General features: G+C 43.1%; 1 pseudogene; it reads left to right on the forward strand.

Annotated features, from left to right (window-relative positions):
- Positions 1-1920: 1920 nt before the first annotated feature.
- Positions 1921-5170, forward strand: LOC147904596 (ABC transporter B family member 19-like; annotated as a pseudogene).
- The last annotated feature ends 4943 nt before the right edge of the window (positions 5171-10113 follow it).

Here is a 10113-nt window from a genome sequence, read left to right on the forward strand (position 1 = left end):
ATTAGAAACTGACAACGGAATTCAAGAATTTCGAAAGGAGAAAAAGATTGTCTTGTGGGATGAGAGAAAAACAAAGACCATGGGGGAGGGGATGATCAGGATTGCATTTTCTCCAGATTCCATAGCTCCACTGTCCAAGGAGTCTAGGCTCCACCTGATGAATGAAATGCTCCAGTTGATGAATGAAATGAGCCGCTACACAATAACGCACATGCAAACAAAATTCTGCATGCATCAATCGAATACTACCACATGTCACTTTGCATTCACTTGTACGACACGTGCACCAATCCAGCAGTTTGCCAAAATCAAACCAAGAAAAATAGAAGGAAATTAGTTTTCCTTTCCTAACGCCAATGCTAACTAAGGCCTTTCTCATGGCAGGCCAACAATTCAACATTTTGCCAAAATCAAACCGAGAAAAATCGAAGAAAATTAGTTTTCCTTTCCTATCGCCAATGCTAACTAAGGCCTTTCTCATAGCAGGCCAAAAAAGATATGCACTTGTCAGCTTGGGACTATTTGTTTTGAGAGCTGGCTTTGCTTGGGCTGTTGTGATAGATCATATATTGTGCTTGGGCCCTTTTGCTTACGTTAATCGTGTCTCACTCTCGTCTCACTGGCCCCCCACAAATACTAATACCTATTTTCCAACACCTAATAATTATTCGAGCTATTGTGATATGGTTGGTAATAAAATACTTCGTTAAAAGAGAGAAAAAAAAAGCTATGAAAAGCTCAACAGATCAAGCTTTCTCAGAACAGAAATGGCTGAAGCTGCTAAATGGGCCGTAGAGACTGAAATGAGGAGATGGAGGGAGAAGGAACTCCAGCAGCAACAACCCAAAGTTCCCATTACAACAACTCAGGAAAATTCTATGGATATGAAAGGTAACTTTCCTCCCTTGATTGCCTCCCACATTCCACAACCTGAGTCCTTAGGCCAACTGCTAAACATAAAGATTCCAGCAATGGAGAAGGCCAGTCACTCAACAGATCAAGCTTTGGTCCAGAAAAAAAAGAAGCTTCTCCCTTCACTTGTATCACTTCTAGGCAAGAAGAAGAATCACACAACAATCAATCCGTCTACCAGTATTCTTGCAGCATGAAGTGGAGGTAGAAAAGCAACAACAACCAGTCCCTCAAGAAAATTTTCTTGCAGCATGAAGTAGAGCAAGAAAAGACAAAAACCACCACCAATCCCTCATGTTTTCTTGCAGCATGAAGTGAAGAGAGTCCACTTGCACGATTGTCCCAGATTCTACCATGCTCACTTTTGTCAAAAGGAATTGAAGTGCTTTCGTAGGAGCAATGTTGCTGATTGTCAGAAAATAGAAGACCACAAGCTTCAGCTTGTTAATCGATGGAGATGCGATATGCAACAGGCATGGGCTCGCAACGCACAGGCATGGGATTGAGGAGGAGATGCGATATGCAACAGGCATGGGCTCGCAACGCACAGGCATGGGATTGAGGAATGGGAATCCCCTGAGCCATTCCTTGCAACAATACAGAATAGTATCAAAAACTCTATTAGCCAATAAGAAATGGCTGGTTTTTTTTCTTAAAAAAATTTAAAGATTTTTCTCTCTCAACCACACATGACTACTAAGGCATACTTAGTTTTCGTGATGGAAAACTTTTGTATAATCATTTTTCTCGCAAAAGAAAGACTTTGACAAGTCCCGACATGGGTCTCCGTCGGACCGTCGGACCCCCAATTCGAGATCGCTTCTTCATCAAGCAAACTTCTTCACCACGTTTCCAATAATTTCGTTCAACATTTCCTTTAATTGACGCTTGCAGACGCACATCTATTCCGGATCATCAACGCTCCTGCTCCTGTTGCTGCACACTGCACAGCTACGCCCCAGTTGACCTTCATACCTGTGGTTGTAGCGGGCAACTCCATTCCAAACCATGGGCTCCCCTGTTAAATTCCATTCCGACAAAGAGGTCGATATACATGCGCCCCTGGTGCCTAAGAATTCTGTAAGACAAAAACCCGAACCGCCTGTGCCAATCGAAGAACCTCCCACTGCTGGCAAGACGCTGGGGAAAGGCCTCATTGCTGCAAAGAAACAAGAACAATAAGCTGTGGGCTTCTTCAAGTTGTTCTCGTTTGCAGACCATGTGGACTATTTGTTGATGGCATTGGGAACCGTCGGCGCCCTGGGTCATGGCATGGCCCTTTCCATGTTTTTCTATTTCTTCGGAAAGCTCCTAAACGGCTTCGGTCAACTCCTAAATGAGCCTGATAAGAGCGCGTATGAAGTAGGAAAGGTGTGGTTCCAAATGCCTGCAATCTTTTGAGCGCATGGCGATTATTACGCGGTGAAACTGTGTTTCTGATCTGTTACTGCGTGCTTATGGGTGCAGTACGCTCTTTACTTCTTGGTCTCAAGCTGGATAGGTAAATATGCTTGTACTACCGAAGCGAGAATTGATTCGTTAATAATTATATCCTGCTAGCAAACAGTGATGGTTAAGCAGCTACGCATTTCTTTGTACATTGCTTTTTCTTTATGTGCAGAGATCGCTTGTTGGATGCACACAGGCCAACGGCAGGCAAGTAGGATACGTCTGAAGTACTTAGAAGCCATATTAAACCAGGACGTCGGTTTCTTTGATACTGAAGCCCGCACAGGAGTTTTCACTGAAGCCCGCACAGGAGTTTTCGTTGAAAATATTTCTAAAGATCCTCTGATGGTGCAAGATGCAATCAGTGAAAAGGTGATTTCCTATCCGCACTTCTAGTCTGGAGTATTTGAAGCAGAATCTTAACAGTATTTGGGTTACATAGACCTGAAACGGTATAGTTACAGGTTGGAAACTTCGTGCATTTCATGGCAACCTTCCTTGGAGGCTTTGGGGTGGGGTTTTCTGCAGTATGGAAAATTTGCGCAGTAAACGAGGCCGTGGTTCCAGCAATAACATTTGCGGGAGGCTTGTACACGCATACTGTAACGCGCTTAACGACCAGAAGCCAAGATGCATATGCGGCAGCTGGGACGATCGCAGAACAGGTGCACTCACATTCCCTACCTGCTGAAATTCAAAGGTTCCATGACTGATAAGAGACTCATGAGCTACGATCTTTGTCTTCTGGATGGTTTGTTCGTCTCAGATACGGACCGTCTATTCTTTTGCTGGAGAGGAGAAAGCTACTAAAGATTTCTCAAAATCTTTGAAATTGACGCTAACATTGGGTTATAAAGAAGGAATCGCAAAGGGCTTGGGTATGGGAGTCACACACTCTATTGTTTTCTTCTCATTGGCGTTCGTTTTCTGGTACGGAGTCCTCGTCCGTCGCGGAGAGGCAAACGCTGGAAATGCTATCACGGCTATGTTCTCTGCTATCCTCGGCGGCATTAAGGACTGAACAAGCTTCCTTTCGTGTTTTCTCTGCTGAAGCCAGAAAGTGGTCCCGGATTGTCTTCCTCAAAGATCTTTAAGGAAGGCTTTGAGCAGTGTTACGGCATTCGGTAGAGGAAGGGCAGCGGCCTACAACATTTTTGAGATGCTCAAAAAGCCTGCCAAGATGGACCGTAATAATGCCAATGGCTCGACGCTTTCCGAATTGCAAGGTGACATAGAACTACGCAATGTGGCGTTTAATTACCCTTCCCGCCCGGATGCAAGAATTTTTGAGGACTTCAATTTGGCCATACCGTCGGGGAAGACTGTTGCACTAGTTGGCAGCAGTTGGTCGGGCAAGAGCACAGTTATATCCCTGATAGAACGATTTTATGATCCCGACGCAGGTCACAGATTCACCTTCTAGTGTGACTAAACAAGTGCATTTTGGTTTGAAAATAAAATTTCGTGCGCTTTAATCCCTTCTACATCCTCTGTCGCGACCAGGTCAAGTTCTGCTCGACGGGATCGACAAATTCGACATCCGAACTTTGCAATTGAGATGGCTGCGCGAACAGATAGGCTTAGTAAATCAGGAGCCTGCGTTGTTTGCAACTTCTATTCTAGAGAATCTACTTTACGGTAAGGCAGGCGCTACAATACAAGAGGTGGAAGCAGCAGCTAGGGCCGCCAACGCACATACATTTATCAGTGACTTGCCCAATGACTATTAACACTCTGGGACGCTAACGTTTCCTGATACTGCCAATGGTGGAATTTCAGAGCAATTACTTTCGGTTGATAAAGTTAGAAGGACAATTTGGCACGGATGCCATCGTGTCTGGGTCCATCTCTGGGTTCTCCGGTGACCTCACGTCTGCGCATTCCCTCTCCTCCATGATCGCCGACGACTCCCTCAGTAACATCCGCACCGTTGCTGCCTTTCAACGCCGAATCCAAAATCCTCTCCCTCTTCTCTTCCGCCCTGCATCGCCCTGCCCAGCCGCCAGCGTAGCCTCCTCCGGGGAAATATCTCGGGCTTTTTCTATGGCCTCTCCCAGATGTGTATGTACTCCAGCTATGGCCTCGTCCTCTGGTACGGGTCCACCCTCGTCAAGAACGGCACTGCAGAGTTCGGCGCCGTCATCAAAGTGTTCATGGTGCTCATGACAACAGCCGCCGCCGTAGCACAGACCCTATCGGTGACGCCTGACCTCATGAAGGCTTGCGATGCACTGAAGTCCGTCTTCCAGATCATCGACCACAAAACGCAGATCGACCCCGACGACCCCAACGCCGAGAAAGCGGAGCAGGTGCGAGGTCATGACATCGAGCTGCAGGATGTGGAGTTTGCGTATCAGACGAGGCCAGACGTGACGATCTTCAAGGGGCGATGTTTGGAGGTGAAGGCAGGGGAGAGCGTGGCGCTGGTGGGAGCGAGCGGGTCGGGAAAGAGCTCGATCGGGGGGCTGAAGGAGAGATTCGACGATCCGGCAGGGGGGAGGGTGATGATTGATGGGAGGGACATTCGGCGATGGAAGTTGCGGTGGCTGAGGCAACACGAAGGGCTGGTGGAGGAGGAAGCAGCGTTGTTTACAACGACGATCTACGAAAACAAAAGCTATGGGAGAGGGGAGGGAGCAAAGCAAGGGGAGGTGGAGGAAGGAGGGAGGGTGGCGAATGCGCACAATTTTATAAGCAATCTACCAGAGGGGTATGCGACGGAAGTGGGCAATTTTCGGGAGGGCAAAAGCAAAGGGTTGCCATAGCCAGGGCAGTGTTGAAGGATCCAGCAATTCTCATCACTTCCTAGCTATCTGCATCAATGATTTACTTTTCCCATTCTCAAATTCTCTTCCATCATCAATCATTTGCTTTTACCATTGTCAAATTCTCTTCCATCACTTGTTTTGGACACACTTGTTCCTTTCTTCACATCTCAACGCCTCATGAGGTAACAAATCCACATTTGAAATTAGAGCTCTATCATTGCTATCCTAACCTTTTTCATTTTCTTGCAAGGGTAAGTATAATAAAGCTAGGGGGACATTTTTCAAAACATACTTTGTAACTAATTATGATTATGAGACTCTAGTTCAAAATAAAAATTCACTCTTGCCATTTTGTTCAAAGGCGCTCTTTCCCTTTCTAAATATTTCTCTTTCTTTAATAAAATTGTGCTTTTACACACAAAAAATTGTGTCCATTGGGTCATTGTTTGCTTGGGTGTAGCTAATTTTGGTGAGGTTTTGGGAATTTTCTGCATATAGGCATCTTGCATGATCCATAACTTATGCATTACTCAACGAAATTTGGCAAACTTTATCTTCAAGTTATAGTACAGAAACATGAGAGCAAAAAATTATGGAATAAGGATTTGGAACGAGACCATTAAAGCATTACAAGTGGTATGTTGCATGTGAAGCATGCATCCTGAAGACTATAGGATATAGTAATTTATTAAAAAATATCAAAGATTTTGTCCTATACATACATGCAACCAAGTAATCATTCAAAAGTACACTACATGAGCTTCTCCTCAACCCAAGGACACACCTAAATGAGAACATTAGGCATGGGTTCATAGACCCCCAATGTTGTGCTAAAATGATGTATAACCATTTGAGGGCATGCTCCATAACTTTTTTTTAATTTGTTGAAAACCAAAACGGATTGAGGATTCAGAATCTAAACTAGTGGGACTATTGCATGGTGGTCTTAAAAAATTGATAGTTGTTAGTATTGGTATCTAGATTTACCCTAAAATGGAAAACATTAATAAAGTGCAGTTTGTGCATGTGCAAAGATCTTTTAATAAATCCAAGACTATTTACAATTTTGAATCGTTTCTTTTTCCATACACTTTTGCTATATGGCTCATAAGCATGCCAAAGGTTATCGCATTTCATAATACATAGCATCAAACCTGATAGTGTGCCCTTTGGTTTGTGTTTTGAAGCATTTTAGGCCACATTACACTTGTTTGGGATATCCAATTCTACTGACATGTATTACCGAAGGGGGCAAAAACCGACGGTTGAAAATTTTGCTACTCCTGCAAATTTCAAATTTTCACACCTCTCGCTTATCAAATCTTGGAAGATTAAGTACCTGCGTCCTACAAATGCCCTGCAATCCGCACGGACCTCAACATGACCTTGTGCAGACTTTGATTTGCCATTGTCATATATTGGGTGAGTTGTCTTCTATTCTTTGCTTGCCTCACTAGCTAGCTTCTCTAGGTCTATTCTGGATTGGTCATAGCCATGGCGTCAATGGCAACATACAGCTCGCCATGCCTTGCAAGAGAAGCAGACAGAGGTTATGAGATAGGAAAGCTGAAAAGCCAGGTCAAGGCACAATGAACAGACACATGCTAGATGCAATATGCTAGATGTAATGCAGGGTTAGTGGTGCCTAAACATTAGAAAAAAGGGAAACTCATTTTGGGACCTTTTAGCCTGGAAGGAAAATAGCCGTCCACCAATCAATTCATTGAGGATACTTGAGCTACTTTATTATATTTGACGGATGGTGTAGAATTCGATACTTTTGACATCATCGGCATGGCCGAAGCAGGCCAAAATCCTCGGCCCTAGCCAATTTGTCAAATCGCTTTCTTCAGTACACTTTTTTTGCGAAGCCTTTTTGGCCTTTTTTGGGCCTTCGGGTGCTCGTTTTCAGTGTTTAAAATGTCGTCCCGAGGGTTTTGGCCCGCTTTGAACACATAGGTGATGTTAGAAGTACCAAATTCCACATCGTGCATTAGTGGAGTTATGTCGTATTTTAGTGTTTTAGAGAAAAAAAATGAAGAAATTGTGAATTTCTCTCAGGGTCCCAAAATGAGCTTCCTTTTTTCCTAATGCTAGCGCAGTGGTTGTTTGTGATTGAGCTTTGGGATAGTTTACTTGTTTCATTTCTTAAACCAGACTTGGTCTAAATGTGATTTTCCTAAACTAGATCGGTGGTTGGAACATCATGCAACCGTAGGCTGGTTCAGCTCAATCACCAGTTATGTGATTGTCCTGAACTAGCGTGGTTGAACAGACATTAGCTGTTGTCTAGCTCGGTGACGTGGTTGAGCAGAAATTAAGAGCAATATATTTTGTAATAGAATAGCAATATATTATTATTTTGCTAAACCATCTTGGTGGTTGAAACATCATGCAATTGTGGCTGCTTCAGCTCAATCTCCAATTATCTAATTATCCTGAACTAGCGTGTTGAACAGACATTAGTTATTGACTAGCTCGGTGGTTGAAACTATTATTTTTCTTACTACTTAAATTTGTTAAATTTAATTTTCTGCTATTCGAGTCATATATCACTATTTCTAGACCAGGATGGCTTGGACTTAATGTGATTGTCCTAAACTAGCCTGGTGCTAGTTCAAGACAAATGGTTCAAGACAAACAATAAGTAATTACTGACATAAATCGTGATTGAAATTATGAAATTCAAAAATGAAAAGAAATATATTGTTATTTTCTAATTGTGAAATTCAGAAATGAAAAGTAATATACTTGTGATTGTCTAATATGTGAAGTTGAGACCGTCAGGCTAAACCAGCCCGGTTGTTGAAATTGTGATAGTGTCCTAAACCATCTCGGTGGTTGAAATTATGACTGTCCTAAATGTGTCCTAAACCATCCCAGTGGTTGACTATCCTAAACATGTCCTAAACTAGCCCAATGATTGAAATTGTGACTATCCTAAACAAGCTCGAGTGTGGTGGTTGAAAATTATTTTGCTTCATTATATACTTTAGTTAGACTGTGTTTTGTGTTGTTTTAGTAGTGCAAAAAGGGGGCTCACTGTTCTGTTGTTCATGTATGTTGGGCAGTAGATGGAGTTGTATCTCAAGTTTATGGACTAGGATCCAGACATTTCAATTGGATAGAGAAGCTTTGAGCATTGTAAGCCCTGGTACATCAGAAAACTCAAAGACAGAAATGTATGTTGTTGCAAAACACACATAAACTTTGACCTGGCTCGGCAAGCTATGAGTGACTTGAGATCTGGTTGTGTTGGAGCATTGCTCCATGAGGATCAATGCCCATGTCTCCCCGATGAATGTGCAGTCTATAGGCCACCTGGATCCTCATCATGTGTTGCAAGGAGAGCAAGTTTTGTAGCCTAAGCTCTCTATGGGAGCGGGTAGTTTAAAAAATACATTTCATGTCTGTCGAAATGAAATGAGGGAAGATAACCATGTTTTTTAAAAATGGAGGAGATTTGAAAATATCAATGTTAAAGGATCCGATAAAAAGAGATGGCTACTATCATGTAAGAGCACTTAGCCAAGGGGCTTGTAGGCCATAGATTTTGCTGAAAATTATTCATTTCAAGAACAAGATGAGATACAAAGTTCTCACTGGTACAACAAATTAATAACAATTCTTGTGCATATCACATATAGTCATTTTCTTGATTCTTCTACGCCTGATGCCAATCTGCTTGCTGACTCATAGAAGTCCAGGTCATTGTAACACACATACCATTTCCACATTTCAGAAGATAGGAAACATGACACCTTATTTGTGCAGCATGCTTTTCTACTACATTGGAAATGGCTGAAAAAGGAAAATACCCATGCAGAAAATATAAAACAACATTGGGTGTGGTTAGATGGTACTGTCTCTCAATTTAAATCAGCTTGTGGATTCTACTTTGTCTCAAGGTTCAAATCCTTGACCGGTCTAGACATGATGTGGAATTTCTTTGGGTCTAGCCATGGCAAGGGTGAACATGATGGATGCGGTGCTGTTATTAAGCAAGCTCTGTTTAAACACCAATTAGCATGCCCTCAAGAAAAACTCAATGATGCCCATGATGTCTTACAGCCAACCTCTCCACATACATGCATTTAACATACAATAAACAAAGCCTTAAGAATAGTGTAGTATGCAAAGTGTTTCATGAAGTGAAAGTGGATGAAGTGCAAAGGAGAATCCAACACGATTGTGAGAAAATTAAAGGAGTTTGTGGTTTGCATAGCATATGGGGCTTTTCAAACAACCAACTGATTAAAACAAGAAAACTTTCTTGTTTCTACAGTGCATGCATCATAGGGGATCATGACGATTGTGAGAACATTGCAACTATGAAGACATGGGAGCGAGTTCAAGTTTTATGGAGTGATAAATAATGGAGAGACAAACGACTCACCACAGTTTGGGGAGAGTTTTGATGACCTCACTGATTGTCTGGAAGAGGGGGATAGCTGTGTAATTGTCGCTCCCTTTGGGGAGGACGAGAAATATGACTCATACTTGAGTCCTAGGTGAGCAATTTTGAAACAATACATGTAGCATATCCTGAGCAAGTAGCCAAGGAGGAAGGCCTAGAAACCATCTCCTCTGGATCCCGCCCAGCCCACCTAGCAAGCCACCCAACCTCTCCCACCTCCCCTTCCTCACACCAATCTACTCGAATATTCTTCCAACGCATCTAACACCACCATCGCATAGCACGAGACCTCCCCATCCATCTCATCTACGGTTCCGGTTGACCTCCTTGAAGAGGCCCTCAACATGCTACTCAAGGCGACCAATTCTATATAGACGGTCGATGATACAACACCCACAGGCATAGCAGAGAAGGAACCCATGCCCATTGAAGAGGATGAGGTTCTGCAAGCTCCTCCCTCCTCGCTAAAAAATATACAGTGGTGCCCTGACTTGTAGTCATTCCAAGAACTGCCAAATAGTACACTTATGCATCATTGGAAGTGCCAACTCGAAGGCTCCCACCTCC

This window comes from Dipteris shenzhenensis, chromosome 2 (genome assembly GCF_047967505.1).
Source record: "Dipteris shenzhenensis isolate YYH24624 ecotype China chromosome 2, Dip_SZ_1.0, whole genome shotgun sequence".
NCBI lineage: Eukaryota > Viridiplantae > Streptophyta > Polypodiopsida > Gleicheniales > Dipteridaceae > Dipteris > Dipteris shenzhenensis.